Source organism: Equus caballus, chromosome 7, assembly GCF_041296265.1.
Source record: "Equus caballus isolate H_3958 breed thoroughbred chromosome 7, TB-T2T, whole genome shotgun sequence".
Classification (NCBI taxonomy): Eukaryota; Metazoa; Chordata; class Mammalia; order Perissodactyla; family Equidae; genus Equus; species Equus caballus.
The window spans coordinates 86,161,861-86,178,506 of NC_091690.1; the positions used below are offsets into that span (position 1 = coordinate 86,161,861).

Sequence of the window (16,646 nt, forward strand, 5' to 3'; positions counted from 1 at the left end):
CCAAACCCCTCCTTGTTCAGTTTCAGCTCCAAGGAAAACGATCGCGGGGCATTTCCTTCCCTGTGCAGATGTTGGCACGCGGGGCGCATGTGGGCACCCCCGCCGGGTCGGCTCCGACGCTCCCGGGGGCTTGCCAGCCGTGACTCCCCCCACCCCGGCCCCGGGGTGAGCCAGGTCTCTAATTAGCCCTGACCGCGTCCCCATTCCAGTGCTCCCCACAGACGAGAGAGCGATGTTTCCACCTCCGGGGGCACCAAAATAGCCTCTCGGCCCGGCCAGACTCCAGGCAGCGGTGGCTGTCGCGGGACAGAGGCTTGGCAGCGAGCGCGCTGTTGTGGAAGGTCCTGCCGCCGCCGGGGGCGGGCGGGGCGGGCGGCCCCCGGGGCTGGGCCGGCGGAGAGGGCCACTCGCACGGCCTCCGGAGCCCGGCCGCGTCCCGCCACCGCCCGCGCTGCGCCCTCCAGTCCGGCCACTCGCTCAGAGTAAGTAAACGCGCTCCGCCGGCAGACACAGCTCAGGGGCCGGTGCGGGATCTGCCAGCCTAGTCGGGGACACAGCACGTTTGTGACTATTTGGATAGTAGGTATGTGTGTCAGTGTGAGTGCTTGTGAGTGGAGCGATTGCCAGTTGGAGGGAGTGTGTCTGGGCCGGTGTGGTAGCATGTGGAACTTTCTAGCATGTGTCCCAGGGCGTAAGTGTGGGTGGAGAGTGTCAGTGTGTGTGGGCCTGGTGTGTGCCCCCAGGTGGCATGTGTGTCTGTGTGGCACGTGCTGCCCTGTGTGGACCGTGTCTGTTCTCCTGGAAGTGCATTCGCGTGTGGGGTGGGAAGGCTGCACGTGGGCTGAGCGGGTGCGTGTGTGGATGGATGCATGCGTGTGTGAGCGGGGGAAGGCAGAAGCTGGGGGTAAGAAGTGTTACCTGAACCCAGCCTTTCTAGGGTGACCTGACTTGTCCCCGACTCGGGCGTCTTCTCTGTGGGTCATGCAGCTTTGGTTTCTCAGGACTTTGAGGAAGACAGGAGCTCAGAGCCAACACTGGAGTGAATGGGACTCTGAACAGCCTTACCTGGCTGGCCAGGCTTGGGCAGACAGCCAGGGGGGCCCCCACTCTCATGCCAGGAGGAAAGGCAGGAGGACAAGGGGATGAGCGGACCACACAGCCAAGTCCATCCACAAACACGCGCGGGGCACCCACACCTATGCGCACACAGCTCCTCACGTGTCCACGCATTCCTGCCCACACACACCAGCCTTGCACACACTTCCTCTCAGGACATCCCCGCAAACACTCACCCACTTGCAACATGTATATGTGGACAGTGACATGTATGCAACATGCACCTACCCATGTAAGATATGCATATACACAAACACGCGCCCTTGGATTGACCCACTCTCAGCCTCCAGGCCCCCTTTTATGCTCCCCTTTAGCCAACATATGGCACCTTGGACAATGAGCCCAAAAATCTGGCCTCGGTCGGGAATGTCTTAAGTCAGAAGCTTTGGCTGGGGCGGTCAGGGAAGCTGGTGGTACAGTGCCTTCAGGTTGTTCCATTTGACCTGGAACTGAGGCTACTCTTGGAACCTGGCCCTCAGGCTCTGGGACTCGAAAGCAGCTTTTGCCCTCCTAGAAGTGCAAGGGCCAGCCTGGAAGGCTGAGGCGAGCTCGGCACCTGTGATTTGCTGCAGGCTCTGGTTTACACTCTGGACCCCCTGCAGCAGAAAAGCAGTGAGCCTGCAAGCTGGGCCCAGGCAGTTGTCTGACAGCGAGGAGCGGTGAGCTGAGCTGGGCCAATTCCTTCTCTTCTTTGGTTTTAATCAGCCGTGTTTGGGTCTCCCCTCCGCAGGCTGGGTCAGGAGGGCTAGCCTTTGCTTTGCTCCTCTCTCCTCTTCCAGTGGCCATCTCTTTTCTTGTTCCCCTGAGGACTTCTGGGGACACACTAAACAGTGCTTGGAAGAGTGGGTGCCCCATGTATCAGCTGGTTGTTGTTATTATTATTATTATTATCATGGCCTCTAGACCTCTCCCATCCTGGCCATTCTCCTCTGGACAGGCTTCAATGAGGTGCCCACACTAAATGTGCTCCGTCAGGTGGGAAGTTAGAAAGATGACATTGGTTTTCTTCTTCCTCGGTGTTTATGGTTTGTCCAAGGAGTGCCTGAGCTCTCAGCCTGCCAACTGCCCCAATCTGCAGGCGAGCAGGTGGGCTCCAGCCATCTCCTGAGGGAGGTGCTGGGGTCTCCCTTCCCTGGCCTGGCCTCGGCCTGACTCTTGGGGAAGCTTAAATAAGGGCAGGCTGTGGTGAGCCCGGCAGCCTTTCTGCAGCGTGAAGGTGATGATGGAGGGAAGTCTGCGTGCTTTCCCCAGCCTCCTCCTGTGTGGGGGTCCCCAGCCACCTTGGGACTCAAGAAAAGACTCTGGAAAACTGGAGGAGTCGTGGTGAGTCCCAGGCTGTTTCCCCGTTTTTCAATAAATCAAGTACATATACCTGTCAATCAGAATTTCAGAGCAACCATGAGGAATCATAGAGCATCAGGGCAACCCCACAATTGAACACAGTTCCAGTTTAAAGGAGAGAAATCAGATAGCGGAGTAATGGTAATAATAATGACAACTATTTATGGAGTCTTTAACATATGCTTTATTTTTGCAACAACCTTATTAGGTTAATAGTCCCATTTTTTTTTTCCTGACAAGGAAATTGAAGTGTAGAGTGCTCAAGGGGTTTCTACAGGTCTCTGTGACTCTTGAGCACATGGCGTAACCTGTGTGTTTCCTTTCTTACTCTGGCTCCTAGGAAGCTCTTAGTCCATCGTATTGCTCCATCCTAGTAACGGTGTTAGTTGGAACCCTCACTTTGACTTTTAATTTCTACTTTAACAACTTTACAGTGTGCACATCTTTAGCTGTAAACTCTTGCATCCTTTGTAGAAAGAGATTAGATTAATAAATGAAGAATCAGCAGTTAAGCATTCTATTGGTCTCTGAGGCTGGGAGCTATGTTGCATGGTTTTTTTTTTGAGACATCTTCAATTTCAAATATTTCAGCTGGTTTTCAAACCGTATGTCTCAATTTTGGCTTCTGTATCTTTGGACTCAGATTCGTGACCATGTCTTGGGGCTTTTCTTCCTTGCAGCTCTGAGAGATAATGCCCATCTCTGTCCTGGCTCAGACAATGGGGATTGTTGAGAATGAATTGGGCCATTGATAAATGCCCCCTGCTCTGAGTGCCTCAGCTGCCAGCTCCTCCCTGTCTCAAAAGCGTGAGTGTCTGGGTGCCCGAAGGAGTTTGACTCCTGCCCCAAGCCTGGCCCTGGCCCCATGGCCACCCCTTCTTCATGTGACCCTGCCTAGGCCCAGGGCTCTGCTGGGAGGTCTGTATCTCTTGGACCTGAGCTCTGCTTCCCTCTGCGTGGACCACGCGGTCTCTGATCAGGGATGGTCCTTCTGAAGCCCGAGTTCAGGACAAGGAACACGGCTTTGGGAATGTGGAGAAACACAAGGCGGCTTTTCTGCCTCTTCGTGGATCTGTGAGGCTCACTCCTTCCTCCTTCCCATCAAGGGGGTCCCAAGTAGGCCAAGTGGCTAGGGAATTATTTGTTACCTCTTACCTGTAAGAGATGTGGGTCACCAGGGACAACTGAATGCAGGGCAGCTTTCTAGCCAAATGGCAAAGCTGGTGAAACTTCTAATTCACGCCAAGGCCGATAATCTTACCCTGCCCAAGGCTGCTGATGTTTGGAAAGGGGAACAGTGGGGACAGTGCTTAGCACTAAAGAAGGCTTAGAAGGACTCTCATGGGGGTCCTTCAGGCATCGTGTTGGGACATTGCTTCTCAGTAGGCCTTAGGTCACCCCACACTGGTGGCTGTTGCCCACATTTAAGACTAATCATCCCAGAAGCATTTGGTGACCAAGTGGGAAAGAGGAATCCTTGGCCTGAGGCTCTGGGAATGCCTGGCGTGGAATGACTTGCTGGTGAGCTGGTGAAGGTGACTCTAACGCCTGGCATGGAGTGACGCGCTGGTGGGCTGGTGCGGGTGAGGAGTTTGTTCCTTCCCAGGTAAATAGCATCTCAAAAAGGTAAGACTAAGACTTGATTGCATCTCTGCTAAGGATTCTGGTTGTTCTCTGGACTTTAAGCCCAACCAAGTGAAACAGGTTTAAAATCCAGCAGGAGCGCATCGGGTGAGGTGGTCGGAACTTCTGTGGGGGAAGGCTTACACACATGACTTCCATTTATTTAGTATGTACTAAAGGCCAACCCCTTCATCAGACCCTTTGCGTCTTTTGTTTCATGAATCCTCTAGAACAACCCTGTGAGACAGGGACTGCTATTTAAAGGCAGGGAAACGGAAGCACAGAGAGGTTAAAAGATTCTCCCCAGGTCAGAGCCAGCAACAATTCCATCCCAGGTCTGTCTGACACTGGAGTCTGTGGTGAATGTCCACTGACCACTCCTCAGTTCACAGACCTTGAAAGCAGGAAAAGTCACCCCTTTGGGCCAACTGGGGAAGGGCTAAGTGCCCGACTTCTCTGTCTGGCTCCAGGATCTGAACGTCATCAGCATCATTGGCCTTCCCAGCCTCAGATGGAGCTGCTCTGTGGGAAGCAGGGGTGGGGTGGGGAAGGACTCCTGGGCTGGGGGTGGGGGCCAGGGATCCCCTCCTCCCTCCGAGTGGGCAGCACTGGGCTTCTGTGGCTTCACTTCTCCCCTGGACCAATCTCCATCCTGGGAACCAAGTCTCCACCCAGACTCTGTGATCCAACCAGCCTGGTCCTCCCTCCCCCAGCTCCATGATCACCTCAGTGCCAAGCTCTAGGGGAGTGCTGGATCCCCTGAGGACGTCTCTGGGCAGACCAGACCCTGTTCAGCGTGATGCAGCGTCTGTAGGCGTCAGCAGTTTGGCTGGGTAATTGGGTACAGTGTTCACTTTCTGCAGGAGGAACGGAGGTTTTGTCTTACAAACCAAATATCCGGGGTTTGGACACCATGTGAAATGCCGCCTGTGGTCTGAGGGTGTGGCTGCATTGTGGGCATGTGTGTGGCGCTGGTTTAAAAGACGTGGTTGAGGGACAGAATGATCAACTCAGGTCATTTCATGTCCTCTGATGGAGGGTCAGAGGTGGGCCACACATGTTGACAGCGTGCAGAGAAAAGAGCATCAGCTTTGCAGTCAGTGTTGACATGAAGCCTCAGTTTCCTCATCTGTAAAATGGGGTTCCTCATAATGCAATGGTGATGCTAGAGCTAGCAAGTTTATTTGAAGCATGGTGTCTAGCATAGAACAGGTGAGCCACAAATGGCATATCCTTCCTTCTTGTCCCACCCACCCACCTTCTGGAAAAGAACACCAGACTGATTGATTGACAAGAGATCTGGAGTCCAGTTCTAGCCCAGCCTCTGTGTACACTATGTTATCTCACCCTTGGGGGCTCACTTTCCTTGTGTGTAAAATGATTTCCCTCACTCTTCCGTATTTTTTGAGGATATTGAAAAAAACTGAAGTCAGGGGCTCTCTTGGGAGATGCAGAAAGTTCAGACATTATTATTCACTTATTCATGCCTCAAATATTAATTGAGATCCTGTGATGTGTCATGACCTGTGCAAGGCACTGGGCACACAGGTGAGTAGGGACTATCCTGGTCCTCATGCGGCAATCAGACCATGTGGCAAGAGAGCCTTGTAAACCAAGAGTGACAGGGCTGTCTGTGGGACATGATCATGGTGGGTACTGGAGGTATTGGTGGATCAGAAGAAGTGTCATCGCCAACTAGGGTGATCAGAGAGGCCTTCCCAGAGGTGAAAATTCTTGGTCTGGATCTTCAAACACAGCAAGAAGTTGCCAGGGGGATAAGAGGAGAGCATGTTAGGCTGAGAGGCCAGCACATGCTAAGGCACAGAAGCCCTGTCTAGTATGGTAAGCGTGGGGGACTTTAAGCAGTTAGTAAGATTGGAGTGTGTAGTGTGGATGGTCAGTACTGATGAGAAATGAGATGGGAGACATTACAAAGGGCTACTGATGGATGTCAGGCCTTGAAGGCTGTGCTGAGGTGTTTGAATTTTTATATGATGGTTATGGGCAGCCACTGAGGTATTTTAAGCAGGGGAGGGTCATGGTTGGATATGGGATCATTCATTCATTCAACAAACATAAAACAAATAATTTTTATGTGACTTTTCGTTTTGGTATCATATCAATTTAATGAAAATTTGCAAGACTGGTAGAAGAAACCCCTCTTTATCCATATCCCTTAATTGTTTATAATACATTCCATTTACTTTGTTGCTTTCATTCTCTCTCTCCAATAACATAAAAATACATTATTTTTGTTCTTTACGTATATTTTATATGTCTATATAATTTATAGTTTATTGCTCATTTGTTATTGTACTTATAGTTTTATTTGTGTGCAGTTCATACGATATATGAATACATAGAAAATATTCATATTTCTGATCAATTTAAGAGTAAATTGGAGACGTGATGTCTCTTTACTTCTAGATACTTCCATGTGTATTCCCTTAAAAAAAGGATGTTCTCTTACCACAGTACAATTCTGTCCTCATGTCTTTACCTCTCTCACCCCATTTGGGATCCAATCCACAGACTGCGTTTAGTTGTCGTATCTCTTCAGTCTCTTTTCATCCAGAGCGATTCCTCTACTTTTTCTTTCTTGACTTTTATGTCTTTGGGCAGTACAGCCCAGTTGTTATGTTGCCTAGCCCTCAGTTTGGGTTTATCTGATGGTTCTGCATGATTAGATTCAAGCTATGCATTTTGGGCAGGAATACCACTGAGGCGAGTTTATCGTATCAGCAGGCACGGGATGCGGGGACTGTCCCAGTGCTGGTGATGGAAGCCTTCGTCACTTGCTTGCGATGATATTCACCAGTTTCTCCACTATGAAATTACTATTTTTCCCTTTGTAATTAATAAGTAATTTGTGGAGCGATATTTTGAAATTATGTAAATAGCCCGTTCCTCATCAAACTTTCACCCACTAATTTTATCATCACTGATACTTTTGAATCCATTATTTCTTCTGTATTTATTAGTTGGCACACACTGGTGAGAAAGTTCTTTCCTTTCTCCCTTTCTTTCTCTCTTTTCTTCCTTCTTTCCTCCCTTCCTTCTTTCATTACTATGGACTCATGGATTCTTAATTAATTTATTCAATGGGTTATAATCAATTAGTATATTTTATTCTGATGTTCAAATTGCCCCAGATTTGATCAGTGGGAGGCTCTGTGAACCGGCCCCTGTTTCTTTTTGACTTGTCCCCGTGATTCTCTCAGCCCTTCCTTACTATCTGCAGTGGCAAGATGTTCCGGCTCATTTCATCCTTTCTTTGCTCCAGCCCTGGAATGAGCCTTTTCTCCAAGGAGACCTGGTTCCCTGTAGTGGAGAATGGCATTTGGAAACCAAGGTGTGGGGCTACCTGTGCCCCTTGCTTTTAGTGTGTCATTACTTCTATGCCCTCTTAGCAGAGCTAGGACGTAGATGTATATGTCCATATTTATTTCTATATGAAAAATACAACAAATTAGGATATATTTTTATAAAGAAAAAAATCCAAACCAACTGAGATAGAGAATAGTAGGGTAAGAGTATTTTAGATTGGCTGGTCAGCGAGGGCCTCCCTCATTAATCCTTAGAAAGTGTGGAATGGATGGATTAACAGGAGAGAGAGCCTGAAGATTGTTTTAATAATCTAGGAAATAATTATAAGGATCTGAATTAAGACAGAGTGGAGAGGAGGTGGAATCTGGTGACAGGTTGAATGCAGAGGTTAAGGAGTCAAAGGGTCTCTCAGACTGATGTCTCAAAGGCCTTCAAACTCAGCATGTCCAAAATGGAATTTCTGCATTATTCTTCTGCACTATTCTATTCACGTGTGGTCCTCTTCAGGTATTTCAGATCTCATTGACTGGCTCCTTCATCTATGCAGCTGCACAAGTCAGAGAGGGCTGGTAATCACCCTTCGCACCTCTCTCCCTCAAAGCCCGTGTCCACTCCATCACCAAGTCTTTGGATGCTCTCTTGTAAATCTCTCTCAAATCTGTCACTTCTCTCCATCTCCACCTGCATTACTCTGGTTCAAGGTACCATCTTCATCTCACTGGAGTACCACAGGAGCGTCGTAACTGGTTCACCTATCTCCACGTGGGGTCTCTGCAATTTATTCTCCACCCAGGAGCCAGAGTACATTCCAAAACACAACTCGGTTCGTGTCATTTCTTACCTTAAAAATACTTCACTTGTTTTCTATTGATCTTAAGATAAAGACCGACTCTCTCTTTTTTTTAAAGATTGGCACCTGAGCTAATGTCTGTTGGCAATCTTCTTCTTTTTTTATTTTCTTCTTCTCCCTAAAGTCCCCCAGTACGTAGTTACATATTCTAGTTGTGAGTTCCTCTGGCTCTACTATGTGGGATGCAGCCTCAGCATGGCTTGGTGAGCAGTGCCATGTTTGCGTCCAGGATCCGAACCGGCAAAACCCTGGGCCGCCAAAGTGGAGGGTGTGAACTTAACCACTCAGCAACGGGTTGGTTCCAAGACCAACTCTAACAGGTCCTGCAAGGTCTTGTTTGACCCCTGCTACCGTCTCCTCCATCTTCCTACCCAGCACTCTCCTTACTCTGTCTTCTGCTGCACTGGCCTTGTCTGTCTCTTGGGCCTGTCAGGCTCTCTCCTGCCATAGACCTTTGCATTTGCTGTTCCTCTGCTTAGAATGCCCTTCCTTCATGTCTTCACAGACTGAATTCCTACTTATCTGTCAGTTCTCAGCTCAATTGTCCCTTCCATGACCTCCCTGATTGGGTCAAATCCCATTTTATAAGGGGTTATAAAACACCATGTGCCTCCTTTCAGTTAGCATGTTACTGACACATGCCACAAACGTTTGTTGAATGAATTAATGAATGAAGTTTTATCAGCTGAGAAATGAGATGGATGGTGGTGCCATTCAGTAGAATAAAAATTCTAGGGGAGAAGCAGATCTGAGGAGGGAATAATTCATTTTAGGACATGTTGTATTTGAGGTGCCTTTCTGCTTCTCCAAGATCTTACCACCTTCTGGGCAGACAGATTACGTTGTCACTCAGGAGGTTTTAGGGGACTGGTGATAGGTAATGTCTAGTTTCTGGATGATTCTTAGGAGCTCCCTGGAGGAGCTGGCTCAGTCAAATGGCGTCACTGAGTTATGGCTTCTCCATCAACCCCTCTCTTGTTTGTAGATGAGGTAGGAGGTCCAAGGGCCTCCAGCTGGTCCTGACTTGGCTGCTTGTACAAAGGATCTGTACAAACCACGATCTTTACAAATCATGAAGACTCCTGGGAACTTGAGAGTTACTTGCGTGATTCACATCAGTCTGGAGCTGCCAACCTCCTCCTCACCCCGAGACTGCACTAGACATGGGCCTAAAAGAGAATTCGGAGAGAGGGTCTTCTCAAGCCCAGTGAGCCATCCTTGCAAAGACACCATTAACACTAGGACAGAGAGCCCGTTCAGTCACTCTGGCTCACTCACTCTTGCATTCCTCTCTTACTTATTCAATTATCTATTTTGCCTGCACGCAGTAACTTACCTGCCTACTAGCCCATTCGGCACCCACCTATCCATCCACAAACAAGACTTTGTTTTGGACTTATAGTGGGACTCAAGGCACTGTCACCCCCTCTCCTTCACCTCTCTTTCGTATGGTCCTCACAGCCAGAAGCCCAGGCAAGGAGACCATCGAGGTGGGGAGATGTCGCTGTGCTGGTTGAGTGCTGGGCCATGTGTGACTGCAGGGTGTTAACAGGAAGAGAGGGAGACCAGAACCTGCCACGCTGATTATTCCTCTTATGTCACCTCTGCTTTTCTAGAGTCCTGTCCGCTCTTTCAGTGGTGATGAGAGCTTAGGAATTAGGCTCCTTGATCAGAGAGATAGAAAGTGGCAGCTGGGCTCTGCAGAGGTGCTCCAGGCTCAGGCCTGGAGGGGAAGGAGAAACATAGCTCCCTATGAACCCCACCATGGAAAAGAGGATGCTTTTGTTTTCTTCTTCATTTTCTACCAGGATCGCACTTTTAACCCTGTGGAATTTGCAGAGAGGCTAGGCGGAGGGTGAGAGAGCAGGATTTAAAAATGTGGCGTTTAGAAACCAGGCAGTAGACTAATCCTGGCCTTGCCCCGCCAGAAGCTACTCTTTCAGTTCTTTGAGGTTCGTCATTTACAAAGAGCCCCCAGAATGTGTGCCGTCCATCTGCCATGACATGGAGCAGGCTGGAACTGAGCAGACACAGGACAATGACAGCCACGTCAGATAAGAGCATCTTGGAAAAATGCCCGAAGATGCCAAGGATCCGAGTTACAGCCTCATTCACTTGTTCTCTCCCTCATTCATCCACTCACTAACTATCTACTTAGCCCCTAGTCTGTGCCATGCACTGTTTTTGGCACTGGAGATACAGCAGTGGGCAGAACGTGTGCTGTGGGAGAATTTGCTTTCTGGTGTGAGACGACAGACAGTGAACAGGTTGATATACAGTATGCAGACGGTTTTCAGTGCTACGGAGAAATATAGAGCATGGCAAGGGAGGTCTAAGGATGGGAGGGGGTTTGTACATTTAAACAGGGTCAGAAAGTCTCTCTGATAAGCAGATATTTAAACAGAGGCCAGGAGGAAGTGAAAGGGCGAGCTATGTGAATATTTGGGGGCAGAAAAGTCAAATAGCAGAAGAAAGACAAAAGTCCTGAGGTTCGTGTGAGGGGGGCCCTGAAGGTCAGTATGACGGGATGAAGATCAATGTGATGCGAGTGAAACGGAAGTCCGGGGAGTTGAGATCAGCGCAATAACGGGGGCCAGATCAGGTAGGTTATTTGGAGAACTTTGGCTTTCAATCTGAATGACGTGGATGGATACTGGAAGGTTTTGAGCAGGGAAATGACACGCTGTGGCTGCTGTGAGGAGAACACATTCTTGAGATTGGGGAGGAAGATAAGGTAGGAGCCTGCTGTAGTAACACAGGTGAGAGACGTAGGTGGCTGGCACAAGGTCCACTTATTCATTCATTTATCCTTCCTTTTCACTTTTTATTCCACCAATGTCTACATAGCACTGCCTATGCCTGAGGCTCTTCCTGGCTATTCATCCATTCTTCTGTCCCTCAGTGATCTGTCCAGCTGTCTTCATTGCTTTTTGACAAATCTTTACCTGCTACATGTAAGGCGTTATGCTAGATGCTGGTAGATGTGGGCAGATCCTTCTAGAACTTTGTTCCTAGCAGGGGAGACAGGATACACCCATAGGAGATCAGCAGTCAGTTAGAAAACCAAGCAGGCACTGGTAAGCCCGAGACGAATGGTGTCAGCACTTCAGTATTTGGGTGCCCTGTGCTCTGGGGGTCAGTGTAAGCTTCCAGGAGGAGGCCACATTTAAGGTGAATCTCGATGGGTGGGGACAGCAAGTCAGGCCTGAAGACTAGCGGGGAGCTTGCCTTGAAGCTTGAACCTAAGGGACACATTGGGTGTATGGGATATTAGTGCCAAAAGAGGTGAGGTGGGCTGGAGACAGGGTCTAGGGAGTCATGAGCACCAGGCTGAGGAGTTCAGGCCTGAGGTGAGAAATACTGGAGAGACATCACAGGTTTTCAGGGAGATGGTGTAATGAGAGCTGTGTGTTAAGAGGCTGAAGCTGACATCAGAATAAAGAGAGGGATGCTGGGGGCTCGGAGGCCAGCAAGAAGACAATTGCCTTGTGTAAGCCTTCTTAGCCTTATGGCCAGCAGGGTCCCTGAGGTTAGGAGGACTGTTGGGGTGGCCCCCAGATGCACAGTGGGCAAGTATGCAATGATGCGGGGGCTCTCATGGCTAACAGAAGCAGCAGGTGGTGCGAGTGGCTGTCATGGGGACAAACTCCAGATGTCTCCTGTAACTTGAAGCCGCCTTTGAACAAAGAACACAGAGCAGCCTGGGTTCTGGGCAGAGCAAGTGGGGAAAGGTTTGGGTATGGACTCTGGCCGTGAATGACTCTTTTAGAAGCTTCTGGGGAGGCGTTGTTGGATTGTAGGAGCATAGAGTCAGAGTAGGAGTTCGTCTAACCCAGCTCTCTCCTCCTACAGATGAGAAATTGGAAGCCCAGAAAAGGCATTAATTGTCCCAGGCCACACAGAGCACTGTGGCAGAGAAAGGTCAAGCATCTTATTTGAACTCATGTTGGAGGAATTACTATGTTTTATTTAATTATGCATTTACGTATCTCTTTCAATGGAAGAGGAAATTCTAAGAAGAAGAAAATTGTTTTATTCATCTACTTCTCCATCATCCGGCTGGGGCCTGATGCAGAACAGATGCCCTCTTGACCCAGACCAAGGCTGGTGTTAGACTGGTCTCAGAGTGGACCAGATGTGGGATCAGAAAGACCTGACCGTGGACGGGGGTAGAGCCTGGCTCCGGATCCCTCATGCACTCGTATGGCCTAGCCTGTGACCAGTTCTGCCTCAATTATCCTCACAGCCCTTGGCAAAGGCTCACTGGGACCGTGAATGTGAGTGAGCGGAGGGGGCTGCTGCCGTGAATGTGCCTCTGAGAGCGAGGGAGAGGAGACAGGTGTGGGTGAGGGGCTGGTATGTCCTGTGCCCCGGGTCACTGCAAGAGAGAAAGTCCCTGCCCAGCTTGAGAGAGAGCAGCCCACAGGGGATTCACAGCCTCCAGATGGGCACCTGGGATGCACATTTGGGTCTTAAATCCAGTGCTTGGTCTGGCCTAAGGCTGGGCCCCCAGGGACTTCACCAGACCCACATATTTGCTCCGCTGCTGTCCCAAGGAGCTGAAGGACAATGATATAAGAAGAAGTCCTGTTGTCTCCTCACGGTTTGCAGAAGTCTATCACTTAACAACAGGATTTCACATGGAATTGTCCTTTGAAGCGCCTCCATCCCCACATTTAGGATTCTAGTGGGGAGGGCTGAGCTGGAGACAATTTCTTGAAAAGTCAGAGGGATTTGGGCCATAGCCCCTGCCCGCCCAGGCTCCAGGGTCTGCATCAGTGCTGGATGGGTAATTGGTTCTTAAGCTCTTGGTCAACACATTGGGTTTGTCTTGTGCTGTGGAGTTGGCAGAGGGATTTCCACATGGAGGGGCGTGAGTTATACTCATGAGCAAGCTGAACTGGTAGACACAGGAAAATAAGTGTCCCCAAGTTTAGCATGCCTCAGTGCATGTCCTGGGGAAGGCAGTGGTATTTTGTTTAGATATGGGGTAATTATGTTCTCCAAGGTGGCGTCATGGACTAGGCCAGGTTTTAGACAGAAAATGAGGGGAAGGGAAGAAAAATATTGGATTCTAGTCTGGGTTCAGCCACAAATTTGCTCTGTGACTTGGGCAAGTCATTTGCCCTCTCTGGGTCTCTGTTTCTCTTGGCATAAATCAATAGGATTGGAAAAGACAATTCCCAAGGACCTGTCCTCTTATAACATTCCAGGTTTCTTGCTTACATTATGCTAACAGGAATTTTGTTTAAGACCTTAACTTCCAGATTTCTATCCTGGCCTTGGGCTCACTTTTCGCTTTGCCTGAATTTCCACCCTTATAAATTCATTCGTTTGGTTCTTTCAAGAGACTCATTTCCATAGACCACATTGCCTAACAAAATCCCTCCTATTTTTATGACCTCATACAGGGATTACAAAGCAGTGTCATCTTCTTTATTATATTTTGGTCTTTACAACAATTGTGCCAGGCAATCAAAGATATATTATTATCTTCAGTTTGCATATGAGAAAAGAGTCTCAAGAGGTTAGGTAACTTGACAAAGTTCACAAAGTTGGTTACTGGCAGAGCTGAGACGAGGCTGCTGGTTTCTGGGCTGCTGGTCTCTGTCCTTTTGTGCCACCTTTTGGGTTTGGGAAGGGGAGTCAGAAGGACGGCATGGGGTGGGGGTTGTGGGCGTCATCAGGGGCAGAAGCATCAGGATGAGAGCATCTGCCCCACATGCCTGTGCCACGTGAGGTTGACGCGTTCTTAGCCTGGAGCGGCCCCACCCGACCCGGGCACGGTGGTGAGGGGCTGTGCTGGCCCCTGTGCCCAGATACGCAAGGGCAGGTCAGGGCACAGAGCAGGGCCCCTGGAGCAGCTTTCCTCCCACATCCCGCACTAGTGAGCGCAGTAGGCTGTTTTAGCGGGGAGGTGCATGTCTGGCTAAGCCGAGGTCTTCCTTTTTTTCTCCCTTTTTCCCCCAGCTTTATTGAGATACAATTGACACATAACGTTGCATTAGTTTAAGGTATACAATATGATGACTTGATATACGTATATGTTGTGAAATGTGCTATGATAAAATGAGTTAACACATCCATCACCTCACATAGTTACCTTTTTTTGTGGTGAGAATATTGAAGATCTACTCTCTTAGCAGCTTTCAAGTATATAATACAGCACTGTTAACTATAGCCACTATGCTCACATTAGATCCCCAGAACTGATTCATCTTATAACTGAAAATTTGTACCCTTTGACTAACATCTCTCCATCCTCCCCACCCCTCAGCCACTGGCAACCACCAATCTACTGTTTCTATGAGTTCAGCTTTGAGATCATACAGTAATGTTCTCAAGGTTCATCTGTGTTGTGGCAAGTGGCAGGATTTCCTTCTTTTTTATGGCTGAATAATATTCCACTGCACATGTATACCACATTTTCTTCATCCAGTCACCCTATGAAGGATGCTTAGTTTGTTTCCATGTCTTGGCTATTCTGTATAATACTGCAAGGAATATGGAGTGCACATTTCTCTTTGAGAGAGTGATTTCAGTTCCTTCAAATATATACCTAGAAGTGGGACTGCTGGATCATATGGTAGTTCTATTTTTAATTTTTTGAGGATCCTCCACACTATTTTACATAGTGGCTGTACCAATTTGCATTCCCACCAGCAGTGTACAAGTGTTCCCTTTTGTCCGCATCCTCGCTAGCACTTGTGTATCTGTTTTCCTCTTGATAACAGCCATTCTAACAGCTGCGAGGCAATAGCTCACTGTGATTTTGACTTGCATTTCCCTGAAGATTAGTCATGTTGAGCACCTTTCATATACATGTTGGTCATTTGCATGTCTTTTTTTGGAAAAATGTCTATTTAATCTCTCTACCCATTAAAATGATTCGATTATTTGTTTTGTTTTGTACTATTGAATTGTATAAGCTCCTTATATGTTTTGGATATTAACCCCGTATTAGATATATGGTTTGCAAATATTTCTTCTCATTCCATAGGTTGCCTTTTCATTTTGTTGATCGTTTCTTTTGCTGTGCAGGTTCTAGTTTAACGTGGTCCCACTTCTTTATTTTTACTTCTGTTGCTTGTGTTTTTGGTGTCATATTTAAAAAGTCATTGCCAACACCAGTGTCAGAGAGTGTTTTCTCTATGTTTTCTTCCAGGAGTTTTATAGGTTCAGGTCTGACATTTAAGTCTTTAATCCATTTTGAGTTAATTTTTGTAAGTGGTGTAAAATAGGGGTCCATTTCATTCTTTTGCATGTGAATATCCAGTTATCCTGGCATCATTTATTGCAGGGACTCTGTTTTCCCCACTGAGTATTCTTGGCTTCCTTGTCAAATATTAGTTGACCATATACATGGTCAACCCATAAACATGGGGGTTTATTTCTGGGCTTTTGATTCTTTTCCATTGGTCTATGTGTCTGTTTTTATGTTAGTTTCATACAGTTTTGATTGCTGTAGTTGTGTAATATAGTTTGGAATTAGAAAGTATGATGCCTCTGGCTCTGCTCTTCTTTCTCAAGGTGGCTTTGGTTCTTTTGGGTCTTTTGTGATGCCATACAAATTTTAGGATTGTTTTTCTGTTTCTTTGAAAAATGCCGTTGAAATTTTGATAGGGATTACGTTGAGTCTGTGGATAGCTTTGGGTAGTATGGATATTTTAACAGTATTAATTCTTCTCATCCATGAACATGGGATATCTTTCCTTTTTTTTATGTCTTCAGTTTCCTTCAACAATGTTTTATAGTTGTCAGTGTACAGATCTTTCACCTCCTTGGTTGAATTTATTCCCAAGTATTTTATTCTTTTTGATGCTATTGTAAACGGAATTTTTGTTTGTTTTTTTTTCTTTATTTCTTTTTCAAATACTTTGCTGTTAGTCTATAGAAATGCAACAGATTTTTGCATGTTGATTTTATATCCTGCAACTTAACTGAATTCACTTATTAGTTGAATGGATTTTTTGTGGAGTCTTTGGGGTTTTCTGTATATAAGATCATATCATCTGCAAACAGAGACAGTTTTACTTCTTCCTTTCTGATTTGGATGCCTTCCCCCCCCCCCTTTTTTTTTTGCCTAATTACTCTGGCTAGAACTTCTAGTACTATGTTGCATGGGAGTGGTGAGAGTGGACACCCTTGTCTTGTTCTTGACCTTAGAGAAAGAGCTTTCAATTTTTCACCATTAATATGATGTTACCTGTGGGTTTGTCATAGCTGGTCTTTATTATGTTAAGGTATGTTCCTTCTGTGCTCAATATGTTGAGACGTTTTTTCATGAAAGAGCCTCCAGTTTTGTCAAATGATTTTCCTGCATCTGTTGAGACGATCATATGATTTTTATCCTTTATTCTGTTAATGTGGTGGATCATTTGTCTTAATT

The 16,646-nt window shown here is 47.5% G+C and overlaps 1 protein-coding gene across 3 annotated transcripts in view; it reads left to right on the forward strand.

The window, feature by feature from the left end:
• Positions 1-355: 355 nt before the first annotated feature.
• Positions 356-16,646, forward strand: part of INSC (INSC spindle orientation adaptor protein) — a 126,527-nt gene continuing 110,236 nt past the window's right edge. The window contains exon 1 of one of the 3 annotated variants that reach the window (XM_070273411.1): positions 356-482. The gene's annotated coding sequence lies outside the window, so the exon portion shown is untranslated. Of the gene's footprint in view, positions 584-3,986; positions 4,084-16,646 lie in introns of those variants that run through there. The other 2 variants (XM_070273412.1, XM_070273413.1) reach the window with 2 other exon arrangements.